The sequence below is a fragment of the Ceratotherium simum genome, chromosome 9, assembly GCF_057802395.1.
Source record: "Ceratotherium simum simum isolate JZ-2026a chromosome 9, ASM5780239v1, whole genome shotgun sequence".
Classification (NCBI taxonomy): domain Eukaryota; kingdom Metazoa; phylum Chordata; class Mammalia; order Perissodactyla; family Rhinocerotidae; genus Ceratotherium; species Ceratotherium simum.
Genome location: NC_141908.1, coordinates 81,641,641 through 81,655,267, shown reverse-complemented (window position 1 = coordinate 81,655,267; position 13,627 = coordinate 81,641,641). Strand labels below are relative to the sequence as shown.

The 13,627-nt window shown below is 44.1% G+C and overlaps 1 protein-coding gene across 6 annotated transcripts in view; it reads left to right on the top strand.

Moving 5' to 3' along the window:
* Positions 1-13,627, top strand: part of CMKLR2 (chemerin chemokine-like receptor 2) — a 41,726-nt gene that overhangs the window by 18,567 nt on the left and 9,532 nt on the right. For 2 of the 6 annotated variants that reach the window (XM_087435687.1, XM_087435689.1), the window contains one exon: positions 7,635-7,705. The gene's annotated coding sequence lies outside the window, so the exon portion shown is untranslated. Of the gene's footprint in view, positions 1-7,634; positions 7,706-11,910; positions 12,031-13,627 lie in introns of all 6 variants that reach the window. The other 4 variants (XM_087435690.1, XM_087435692.1, XM_087435691.1 and 1 more) reach the window with 3 other exon arrangements.

Here is a 13,627-nt window from a genome sequence, read left to right as displayed (position 1 = left end):
ATAAGGGCCTGTGATGCTGTCAAGACAGGACAACAGGTGTCCCTCTCCTCTCCAGAGGACCTCTGGTGCCTCTGAGAATCACCAGATTGAATGATGCCCGAAATCAGTCATCCTCTGTCTTGATCAGGAATATTATGGGCATTATTTTATAATCCTTTATTATTATATGATCAAAACACCCAAATATAAACTAGATTCTGATTGTGGACCCACTTTTACCTACCTGATTAACACAGGGCTTTACCCGCTTCTGAAACTTTGATTTGATATGTGTTAGATCTTCTTGCTCTCTATTCCTCATTTCTTAGCCTTTCTCTCATATTTTCTATCTCATTGTCTCTCTGTGCTACATTTTAGATAACTTCTTCAGATGTTTCTTCGAGTTTACATTCTCCTTTCGACTGGGCCTAAGCTACTATTTTACACATCCGTTATATTAAATTTCAATATTAACTCTACGTGATTCTTTATAAACTTTCCTGGACCAAAGTAGATATTCTGCCTAAAATTCTAGTAGTTATTAGTGCTTCTGTGTTCAGTATTCAGGTCTTTTAAAGTGTTCTGCTAAATTTCTGTTTGCCTGTGTATAAAATGAAGGGATGAGATTAAATTCTCTCTAACATCCCTTCCCACTGTAACAGACTGATTCTTTGCTCTTCAGCCACATTGACTCCATCCTCTTTCAAAGAGATTAAAGATTGAAAACTGGTTTGTAAAAGGAGAACTCCCATTCCCCAACTAATAATGGCAAGTTGAAAAAGAATAGAAGTAATAAAAATGACAACCAGACCTTTAGGGGTGAATACAGCATGTAAGAAAATTGTTTCCCTTCACTGTACATCATATATGAAAAAAATTTTATAGAAATTTAAAGAAATTCTGCCCTCCATGCCCCCACCCCCACCCCGTCCCTCAGAAGACTTGGTGGAGGCAGCCCTGCGTGTGTGCGTTGATTGATAGAAGCCGGTGGCTGAGCCACAGACTGTGCGTCCCGACCCGTGGCCAAGAGAGCCATCCAGCTGCAGCAGGTGTAATGTTAGAGTCCCCAACACAGTGTTTCAGGGTTGGCAGAACTTTAGACATCATCAAGTCCAGTCACGTTTAATGCTTGACTTCCTGCTTCAGAACCTTCCATTTAAGGTTGCCTCATTAACCATCCTCAAGTGTGAGAAAGGTGCCGTCATCTGACACAGCTCTGTACGGAAAGAAAGCTCCGTGGTTTCTGTTCACTGCTCTTCACAACTGTCTCTCCAGGGCTCAGGACACAGGGTAAACACTCAGCAAATATTTATTAAATGAATCAATGCCATTTTTAACAACTAAAATCTTTAGAAAGTTTTGCTTTAGATTGAGCTAAAATGTCTCTTTCTCTCATATTCCTGGTTTTACTCTCTGGCCAGTAAGGCAGTTCCCTCTTTGGCATGCCAGCCCTTCAAGCTTGTGAAAAAGTCACCCTGCCCTTTCTTTCCAGGATAAATAGCTTCCACCACTTCCTTAAACGCTCCGCACATGATGTAATGTTAAGCTTTCTCTCCATCCTGTTCCTTCTCTTCTGGACATGCTCCAGTTCCTCTGAAATTGTAATTCTCGGAAAAGAATACAGTACCCCCAGGTACAATCTGACCAGCTCAAGTAGAGTTGGACAAACACTCCCCGATTCTATTAGAACAGCCCAAGGGCAAATTCACCTTTATTTTTTAAAGCTGTCACATCCCTTTCTTGACTCACATTGAGCTCGTGGTCAAGGAGAAAGCTTGTATTAGTGTAGAAATTTGGCATCTCTGAAGGTCAGAACGGGTTACCACAGGACGCTAATCTCAGTGCCTGTGGTGAACGGAGCACATCCCGTGGAAAGCCAGTGGACGATGGGGACCCCGCCGGGCGATTGACTCCCTCGTCACGGCCAGTGAAAGGCACTGAATAAGCCCTGAGTTCTCATTACATATCGCTTTAACGTAGGCGTACCTTCCGTCTTAGGAAAATAATTCAGGGCCTGTAACTGCTGCCTAAGCACATTATCAGCGAGGAAAACCTGCTGAAGAAGACAATTCACTTTGTACTGTCACGGGCATAAACTCAATGCAGGTGTCACTTAACAAGCACGTTCTGAAGTGAAAGAACTCAGGTAATTTCTAAAGGACGTTCTGGACACCGCCTTCCAGTCCCATTTTCCAGGTCAGTATGGGAGAATTAGACTCTTTTAGAAGTTATAGAATGACCATTCTGAATTTCTCTTTTCAGAACCTTCAAAACTTTGTCTTGAATGCAAGCTAAACTAAAGTGTCTGCAACTCAAGATATCTGTGGTTACTATTAATATGACTATTCTTAGGTGGTTTTAAAGATGAGCTTAGAATTGTCAAGCTTTTTTGCTTTTAATAACTAGTCACACAAGTTATTAAACGTGGTTTTGGGGAACCAGACTTTAGGCTTAAAACGGATTGTCTGACTTTGCCTTGTTAGAGAAAATCTGTGATGAGCAGAAAAGATGTAGAAACCTGTTCTAAAGGTAGAACTTTTAAAAAGAAATTTTATTGTATCAAGTGGTTTGTTACTGAGTTCCTTCCAAGTTCTTTATCAGGAAATAAACTGCTTGCATTATGTTTCAATGAAAGCATGTTGTATTATGTACTTGCCAGGATATTTTCTGACTACTTTCTTGGACTTGAGCACTTGGCTTTTGAGTTCTCCAAAGTACTGAGACGAGAGAGACGGTGTAGACACAGGCCTGCGTCCATTCTTTCTCATGAACCACCATACTTAGTGACCTTTAGAAGGTCATTTATTTTCTTCAAGTACCAGACCTCTGTTTCTGAGACAAGGTAATATCAAATATGAAAGAGACTAAAATGATTTACTGTATATTTACTGTGTCCAGAACCAATTTGCAAAATAATATCGTTAAGAAGTCTCAGAAGTGGTTCTTCCCTCACATTTCTACCCTTGGTCAGAGAGTAAGTGAATGGAAAAGATGCCATCACATAAAATGAGCTAAGAACAAAGAAAAGAGCTCTTAAAATATAGTCATATGTTTTTCCATTGAACCAGTATGGTTTCCTTCGCTTCCCTCCCTCCTTCCTGCCTTCCTTCCTTCCCTCCTTTCCTTCTCAGTCAAGGAAAGAAGAGGACAAGCTAAAGAGGGGTTTTAGCCACGTGCGCATGGTCCCTCGCCCTGCTCTCCAGTTATGGAAACTTAAACGAGAGGAGCCAGCCGGGAAGCAGACACTCTGTTTCTCCTGCAGCTCTACAGCTGTTCTGGGCACTGCTGCGCGTTTCGTTTATAACCTTCTCTCACAGATGTTACATTTTATGAAATGTGACTCATTCGGGTGGTGCTGGTATCTTCAGATGGAAAGAAATCTGTGAGGGCTGAATGATTACACAAGTCTGCTTCACTGAAGACCTGAAATATTTGAATAGAATATTTCCTGGAAAAAAAAGGCAAGATTTTGCCATACTTACATGAATCAGAAAGACCAATGATTTCAAATTCATTCTTTTCTCTGGGAGGAATGAGGGAGGGACAATATTCTTGTTTGGGGAGGTTTTATTTTCATTTGCAGAATGTTTTTAATTTGTGTAGACTTCCTGTTTTGGACCTTGATCCATATTTTTGTTCCAATGTGCAAAAAAAGATTTACTAGAAGACATTTTTTGATGCCCACTCAGTGCAAAGCCCAGGATTTGGTGCTAGTTGGAGGCGTGGAGAACTGTAAAGGAGCTGGAATACGTAGCTCTGCCATCTTTGAGCTTCTCACAAAAGTTTAAAACTAGACGTCACCTGTATTTTCCAGATGAGGCAGCTGGGGTCTCCAGTGGGAAGGGGACTCACCCACAGGCATGCAGCTGGTGACATGCAGAACCAGAACTTAGAACCGTGGACATAAAAATGGGGTCAAGTGTTATGGCAGGGCCAGAACTGGGGTGAGGCAAGTCAGGCAAAATCCCAGTCATCGAAACTAATGCAAAAAAATCCACGCTGAACAAACTGTCAACATGCCAAGTGAAGTCAGGGCCTGACCCTGCGCTCACAGGACCCAGCTCCTTGCCTCACCCTAATCTTGGCCCGACGTCGTGCAAGCTGAACTTTTTGGAGGACCAAGGGGGAAAGCAAAGCAGAAAATATTCCCGTGGCTGGGATGGTTGGAAAGGAATCCCTGAATGTACAGAGTGAGTCCAGATGTTCAGAGATGGATCACAAACTCTCCACAGTAGTGTATTGAGATGAAATAGCTCTGATTTGTCTTAATAAGAAATTGGGACTGAAGAGCATAGGGGGAAAGCTCGGGATGTGACAGTGGGTCACGCTAACCTCTTGGTGACACTGCTCCCGTAATGAACCAGGTTCCCTTCAAGGGCTCTGCTAGGTGGAGGACAAAAAGGAGTCCTGAGCCTCACGGTGGGGTGTGGATGGAGGGCTTTGATGGAACTAGAAACTGGGCTAAAAGTTTTCTTACCCTTTTTGGTTTTCTTCTCTCATCCATGCCCTGTGCCTGAGGCGATAAGCCAGGACCTGGCTGTGCACCATTTGAAAGTACCCTTGACCTTAGAAGGCCAAGAAGAAATCACAGTGGGCTCCAGGAGGAAAGGCGAGGCCCTTGGGTACGTGCCGTCCTCCAGGGTCACACGTGGTCCAGTCACCAGGAGAGATCAAAACGGGACTTGAGACTTAACCTGCTATGAGCAGAAAAGAGTATGCATTTGCCTGAATGTCCTCAGAATCTAGCTGCCTTGGGCTCCATGGGAGTTGTTTTAGGTTCCTGCTCTGGCAATTTGGTTCTTTGCTTTTCCACATTTTGCAATGACTTTAACAGCAGAGTCAGAACCAGCCCCAAGAATAGAATAGATCCTGGGTAGCTGTGAGCCTCTGACACAGTGCTAACATGCAGCTATGACAGGAGCTCACAGTTAAAAACTGTTCTCTCAAGAGGCTCCATTGGGCCTGGAGATAGGGGTAGGAGGTGGGGAGTGGGGAGGAAGAGTCTAAGAAAGAACGAAAGCAGCTTTCTTTTTCTTGAGTTCTTCTGAGCTTCCTCCTACCTAGTCATCCTCATTTGCAGGGAAGGGTGGTTTATTTTTTGTTTTGTCGTGTTTTTTCATTCAGCCACAGGAATAGCTCTCGAAAAGGAAGGTAAAATTTTTCTGTAAAATTCAGCCTCCTTCTCAGAATCTCTACTGCTTTAAACAGTCTTGAGAAAGGATTCTTGTGCCTTGGGCGCCTATAGGTTAAGAACACGGGCATTTACAAATTTGGATAAGTGGAGCCCGTTCTTGTGCACAGCTGTGGTTTTCCAAAGTCTTCTCACAGTCTGTTTTGCAGACTCAAGAAAATACTCCTAATATAGATTAATCATGACAGAATGGAGTGCTGAGGGTGCTTGTCTTCATTACCATAAAAGAATTAAACGTGTTCATGACAGACATCTCTAAACCTTCACAGTAATGACTCTGGCACCCAGTTGTGTGGTGACGCTCAAGGGGCCAGTCTTTGGACTTGTGCTTTCTTTATCTTCCATGACCACGTTTTGTCCCACGTCCCCTCCTGTCTCCTCCTAGGGAGAAAAAAGGCGAGAATATTTTCAGGCGTAATCTTGTATGAATGGGAGGAGGTTCTAGAATTGTCACCCTTCCCTCCTCCCCCCACTTTTTTGCTGCTGTGTTGAAAAAACATTCCTGTTGCTCCCAAAACAAGTTTCTCCTCCCCTCCCTTCACCAAGTTCACGTACTACGTTTCTGAAAGATGAGCAGTATTGTTTTGTGAAGTGGCTGCAACTTCAATATATTCTGCAAGTTCCTTGACTATTGTTCTTTCTCCTTTAGAAGAATAGCCTTCTCTTTTTTTTTTTTTTTTTTTGAGGAAGATCAGCCCTGAGCTAACATCCATGCTAATCCTCCTCTTTTTGCTGAGGAAGACCAGCCCTGAGCTAACATCTATTGCCAATCCTCCTCCTTTTTTTTCCCCTTTTTGTCCCCAAGGCCCAAAGACAGTTATATGTCATAGTTGCACATCCTTCTAGTTGCTGTATGTGGGACGCCGCCTCAGCATGGCCAGAAAAGTGGTACATCGGTGCGCACCCGGGATCCCAACCCGGACTGCTGGTAGCGGAGCGCGAGCACCCAACCGCCAAGCCACGGGGCCGGCCCCAGCCCTCTCTTTCTTTAAGAAAGGATATATTGTCACATAAAATGAAATAAGAATGTAATGGCTGCCAATTCACCCTAAACCATGTATTCCCCCCAGACTTCTGTAAATGTCATCGACAATATGTGATTGAGAACCAACAGTCTGTAGTGCCAAGTAGTGATGAGATAGAAAACAGGTGTATTATGGTAGCAGCACAGACTTCCACTGTGCGCCCCCAACTTTTCTGAAGCACATCTTATATCTTTGTCTGCAGAGATTTCAGGTCATGGTTAAAGATTCTAGACTCACATAAACATAGGATTTTCAACCTTTAAAAAAATTTTTAAACCATGGGTGGTATCTAATTATGAGAAGTTTTATAATCTGTTAGGTACCCTGTTGTGACTACTGCTTCCAGAATCAGTTCCTCAGTAGACATAACACTGCCCAGGAGACATTAAAAAAGACTGAAGCTTTAGTTTTGACCATGTGTATGAATGAAAATATTCAAAACATAAATTGGGACAATCCAGATCTCCAGTAGCTATCTAGTCTTATGCCCTACAAAAATAAAGTCACAGAAGTCCTGTGCCATCAAGGTTTTCAAATTCAGTGCTTTCATTCTTCCTCTAAAAAATTACTTGTATACGTAGAAATCCCTTTTCAAGGAAATACTGATTTGGGGATTTCTCTCTGCTATGACCACAGCTCTGAAACATTCCATTGTTGGTGGGGGTGATTCTTTCCCAAACTCTACATAGAGTTTGGAGAGAAGTGAGATAAAGGCCTAGACTATATCCTTTAATCAAAAGTGAATAAATATCTTTTTAAAGAGAGAAGTCAGAGAAGTACAATGCTTTACAGTATTGTCTTTTCTCACCACTCTTGGCCAGATACGCGGATAATAATGGCATCTGGGGGCAGACACGGGGCCTCCCAACTCGAACACCTTCAGAAGGCCGGGGTCTAACAAGGTGTGAGCGCCATACAGAGTCAATATTTTTAAAAATACGGAGCACACAAAACAAAATGAGTTTTAAAATCTCTATGTAAATCTTCTCACCCTTCTCTTGAAATAGCGCACAGAAATGCCACTCTCTCCACCTTCCCCCCCGCACTGTCTCCTGCTTTTCATCTTGAACTGTAGCCAGTCGTCAACAGCTAGATCACCGCGCAGGCTGTGTGCCAGCACCGAGCTGATGGCTGCTGGTGGATTCCTGATGTGATCCTCAGGGCAGCCCTCGGCGTTAGTCCTATCACCGTTCACGTTCTACCAGAGGAAGCTGAAGTCGGTGGGGGGCGGGGGGGCGTGATTTGTCTGAGATTCCAGAGCCAGGAGGGGCAGGACTGGGATTTGAAGGCAGGCATTCTGATTCCTGAGCCCAGAGACCACTTTATTGCCTGATATTTTAGTTATACCTGAGTGTTAATTATCTTAAAGTCTCACAAAGACATGAAGCCTAAAAGTTTCTCCCTGACCCAAGGTTAATCATTACTCTGTTTCCTCCCAGCAGTCAGCGGAGCCGCACAAGCTGTACAGTCCGGACACTAACCTCTGGTGGAACGTTAAGACAGCGGGCACGTAAGTAGGCGGTGACTTTCCAAATACAGCTGTGTCTCCTGAGACTGTGCAAGTGAAGCCTGGGGGTTGGACCCGAGGGTCAGCCTGCAGCCTTTTATGAAAAGACCCGATCCCAGCAGAGTGAAAATAGGTATCATTTCATCTCCACTTGGTTTGATTGTTTCTTTTTTTCCACAATGGAGAATCTTTCTCTCCCAATCCCACTGCCTTTAAAACTGAATAAAACATTTGTACATATAAAATGAGTTAGCTTTTCTACCTGAGGTTGATTTTCAATGCCAATTCAATAAAAAAATTATCGTGGAGTTTATACTCAGTTCAGCTTCGTGAAATATTCTCTTAATTTTCCTAAGGAATGTCTCTCAAATACGTCTCCCTCATCTCCATGCTGACTTTCACTGCTTAAAGGCCTTCCATCTTTGACGTCAATTGTGGCGATATTCTCCCAAACCACTACCAGATGATCTTTACAAAAACAAAGACTCGGTGATGTCACTCCCCACTGCAAACATTTTAATTTGCTCCCAACTGGCAATGGAATAAAATCCAAATGCTTAAGCATGACATTCAAAGGTTTTCATGACCAGAACACTCCCTTTTTTTGTTCTTTTCCAGCCAAACCAGACTACTTCCATTCTTCCAATACACCAAGGAATGTTGTCACTTGTCTTAGCGTCTGGCATTCAGCAATAAACGACATGTGAGCTACAGATAGGAAGATACTTCTCTGCTACAGGATAGGCTGTGCCAGGCTCCGGGTGCGAGGGTGCAACCTACGGGCACTGCTCCACCACCTCCAACCAGCTGTAGCGTCAGAATCACGCCCAACCTTCAGTTTCCACTCAAACTTCCTTTGCTTCCCTTGGGGGCATAAACAGGGTATCTTCATGGAGCACCGCCGTGCCTCAACACCTTCCGAGCAGATTTCGTTCCTCCAAAGGGCAGCCAAATATTCTACTAGGGCCAAATATCTTGAGTACAATCTGGGGTGTGGCATACAGTTTATATTTGATAGTTAGTGGAAAATACTGAGCAATGCCCCCAAATAACACCCCCCCCACACACACACATGCTTTTCAAAGAAGACAGCCCTTGAAAAATAAAGTTTGCTAACCATATGTGTTTGCTAGGTCATGGATCTGTGGTTTTCCCAGAGAGTTTCTCTTTCATGTCTATGCATTTTTTTCTACTCATTCCTGCCATCCACTCAGAAGCAAAATACATGTGCCCTCAAGGGCCCTATGGTTTTCACAGGAGAAACATTCAGTTCCTGAGTTCTTTCTCCTCAGGGTGTAAGGGGGACTCTCCACAGGCACTCTACATAGACAAATCCTTCTCTCTGCTCAGGGTAGACAAGGGCCTCAATTTTCCTAAGATAACTGTTACATTTTTGCAATGGTCCATGAAAACCCATCTAAGCCAACATCAAGGAACTAAATTAAACCCCTCTGCATTCACCAATTGCTCTCCCAGAAGGAGTCTTTGTGTTTTGTCAAGGTAGATAAACACAATGTTTCCCTCGGTAGCCCTGCCCCGTTTGAAGCCACATTTAAAAGTTTAATGAGACACATTTCTACCAGATGTCCTTTCCCCAAAGCATCTGGATTTCATAGACTATTTATCACTACACGTTCTGCCAAAACTCTTTCAGTGAAATCTGTTTATTCAGAAAAGAGTTTCAGCTTTACCATCTAGTAAGTCTGAATCAATCAGAAACCAGCCTGTTTAACTCAGTAAATAGTTCTGTGCCCCAGAACTAGACATTTGTCACTAGAGTAGCTGGGTGACCGTTACCCAGGAATGTGGGAACTTGGGTCCTGCACAGCAGCTGAACGCCTCTTCACATTCTCTGGAAACCAAACCACAGCCTTCAGGGATGGTTCTCTGAACTTCGCTCCACACCGAGCATTTTTCACACGCTTCTAACAGACTTGGGTGGACCTGCATATATCCATGTCCACAGTGCAGCGGGCACTTACTGGAGTGGCTACTCAAAAGATTTTATGATCATGTAGATCTGTATTAGTCTTTCTTAAAGTCAGAATTATTTATTTGCCTTTCAGCAGCACATATGGTTTAAGACAAATACAGTAGCTCTTTCCTCTTTTCAGCCAAGTCTAAAAGCCTCATCCTGGCATTGTTACTGTACTCTTCCAGGTTGAGAAAACTACACGACATCTCAGTGGAAAATCAAGGCCAGCCAAGACCGTTTGACTCTGCCTGTTTAATAATTGCCAGTGTTTCCTTTAAACCAGGATTTAAAGACCTAATTCTGCCTGCTGTCCATCTTCATTTCTGGTGACTGCCAAACAAACCTCCTTCCCGTTGCCCAGACATTCCTCCAGTTTCACCTCTGAGTCTTCGTTCACATCATCCCATCACTTCTCAAAAAGAATATACATGAATACATAGGCAAAAGTGTGCGTGTGTGGGTATATAGATGGCCAGTGGTTAAACTGAGGACAGATTTCCCCTTATTTTCTTTGTGTCTCTTTTTGCCCTTTGTCTCTTATCTCATTGAGATTAAACAGGTAAGTATAACACAACATGATTGACGATACAGCAGAATATCAGTTTTTAAAGTTTAATCAGTTTAAAAAGACATCTTAAATTTAAATTGGCAGAGGACCGGCCCCATGGCTTAGCGATTAAGTGCACATGCTCCGCTACTGGCGGCCCAGGCTTCGGATCCCAGGCGCGCACTGATGCACTGCTTCTCCGGTCATGCTGAGGCTGCATCCCACATACAGTAACTAGAAGGATGTGCAGCTATGACATACAACTATCTACTGGAGCTTTGGGGGGAATATCAGTAAATAAAAATTTTAAAAAAAAATTTAAATTGGCAGAAATGCAGAAGGTAGGAAGCTTTCTTTGTAGGCCACAGTTCTGCCTTGAGATGGCAGATGTTAATTTGAGGTGGCTTTATCACACACTTCATCTGCATTCTCATGTGTATAGTTTTAATTTTTTAGCAATTTTATTTCTTAATATATATAAGGCACAGTGTCAGCAAAGATTGCAATTCAAGTGCTGACAGCATCCTGGAAAATATAAACGAGTGCTTTGGAAGTGGTGGTGACCAGGGCACACCAGTAAATACCTGGTCTAAGGGGAATGCAAAAGCTGCCATAGGAAATGCAGGCCCATTTTTAACAGATAATATAAATGATCAAGAGAAGCTAATAACTGGAATCTTTTTGTGAAATCTCCGCATTAGCATCTCCATCAAACATTTAAGCACTTTTTCAACCACATTAAACACGGAGACCAATATTTTGCAACCCCTAAAAGGCACAGTTGGTTGGTAGTGGGGTAGACCAGAGCAGGCCAAGCCAGGACTCCAGGATGAGAGCACTCACAGGAAAAGGGCAGGTTCCACAGCAGGAGACAGAAGAGAGGAGTTCAGACTGAGCTCAGTGTGTATAGATCAGGGTTTCTTAACTTTGACATCATTGACTTTTGGGGCAAGATAATTCTTTGTTGTGAGGGGCTGTCTAATGTAGGATATTTAGGAGCATCCCTGGCCTCTACCCACTAGACACCAGTAGCACATGTCACCCCATCCCCATCCTCTGTTGTAACAATCAACAATGTCTCTAGACATGGCCGAGTATCCCCTGGGAGGCAAAGTTGTCCCCGGTTGAGAACCACTGGTGTAGATTTTGGTGGTAATACGAGATGGGAACTGGTGTCAGGGCAATGCCTCCTGGGGTGGTGGGTGAGTAGTCTAACCAAGGTGGGACCCTGGGAGAGTGCAAAGGAGCAGAGTGACGGAAATGTGGTAGCAGAGGTCAGTGTTGGAAAGAACCGAAGGCATAGCAATCCAAAGCTGGAACCTAGGGGCCAGGACCAGGAAGAAGGCAGTGACACAGTTACCCTCATCAAGCAGAGTGATTCTAGAAGTGGGACCACGGATCAGGATCACTGCCAACTTATACTGTGAACAGGCTACGTGGTTGAGTTCAAGTCTGGGGCAGAGCACAGCTTACAGGGAGGAGTTGAGAGCCCCAAGCTGTGGGGATTAGAGCAGTGATGAGGCAGGGACATAGGGGTCTTCTAACCAGAGATGGCAGGAAGCAGGATGAGGGTCCTTCATCAGGGAGTCTACTCACCATTTGCTCTCAAGGACCAGGACCTTTGTCTCAGCTCCAAAGAATAGCTCTGGTCCTGAGGGCTGATCCATTGTTTTGCTTTTCTTCCAGGATCTCCATGGGAACGAACAGAAACCCAGTCAAGTCAGGAACTTGTCCTTGGCATTTTTTTCCTGGAGAGAAAAAGAGTTGTCCCAACTCTTACAGTTAATCTCCTCTATCAATCTCGAGGTTAGTGGGTCTCTGGAGGGGCCTCTGAGTAGCTCTGAATCTTGTGGCTGCCTCCCTGGGGACCAAGGGCAAGTCACTCACAGAGGCCAACTCAGAGTTGCTATTTCCATTCTAATGTATAGTTTCCTCCTTCACTGTGGAAAAGCTCGGTATTTTCAAGAGTTTGCCTGCCCAGGGGTCACAGACTTGGAGCTGGGCTAAATGTGGCCCACAGCTGTTTTGTTTTAAAACGGTAGTTTAGAAGTTGGAAACTTTTCACTTTAAAAATACAGATATCCAACCGTTTTTCAAAAACTCTGGCAACACTAAGCCCTCATTTCCCACATGGAAACAAGTGGCTGGAAGTGAGTGGCCACTGTCCACCGAAGGCAAGTCTCCTGCTCTTCAGTTCACCCAAATCCCATTGTCTCCCCAACGTGGACCACTGCACCCATTAAAGCTACCTGCCCCTGGTGGCATTTACATTATGAAATAAAGGGCAGAGGATGTTAACTCTGCCAACACAGTATATGTCTAGTATTATCACAACTCAAGATCTGCCCCTCATTTTCTTATAACGCAGGAGTCTTACCAGCCCACCATAGTCAACTGCAGAAACTCTCTCATATTCAGTGTCCATGGTGAAAAAAGGAGTCCTTAAATGGCTCCCTGACCCTTGCTGGGGTAAGAGAGGTCCCCCTCACAAAGCCAGTTTCTTCCTCTTTCCGTTGTCCCTCAGGGAAGCTCCCTTCTCTCTCTTCCAGTAAGCTTCCAGAAGCCATGACCATTGTCAGGAGTAGCTCCTACCTCAAGGGTTTCTTATAGTGTCTTTCACAGGAGGTGGGTACTGCCAGGTCTCCATCACAGTGCTTAAAGGCAAGGCCTAGAGAAGCTAAGTTTGTTAGGATACAAGTTCAGCTGCTTTAACAAAAGCCCAAATGCATAATGGGGGAAATATTTTCTCACTTAGTAATCCAGAAGGAGGTGGTCCAGAGAAGTAGGGCAGCTCTGTTCCACGAGGTCTCCAGGGGCCCAAGCTTCTTCTATCTTCTGAAGACCATGTTTTCCTCATCCACATAGTACAAGATGTCTTATCTCTGCATTCTCATCCAGCCAATGAGAAGAGGGGAAAAGGGTAGTGGAGGGCCTTGGACTCTGGTACAGAAGGTCCTAAAGTCTGGGGGTCATTTTTGACTCTTCTCTTTCTCTCACATCCCACATCTGGTCCATTAAGAAACCTGTTGGTTCTATCTCCAAAATGTCTAGAATTCAGTCATTTCTCATCACTTCTGCTACCGCCCTGTTCCAAGCCACCCTCATCTCCAGCCAGGATGATTGCAATGATCTCCTAACTGATCTCCCTACTTCTACACTCAGTCTATTCTCAATATGGCAAAAAGAGCGATCTTCCTATAATGTAAATCAGATTCCTTTTTCCTCTGCTCAGAGTCCTTCAATAGCCTCCCATTTCCCTTTGAGTAAAAATCAAAGTTCTTCAACGCCTACAAACCTCTGTATGATCTGACCTCCCACATCCTTGATGCTTCTTTCCTTCTGCTCTTCCCTTGTTCACTGGCTCACCCTATTCCAGCCACACTGGCATCCTCACTGCTTCTGG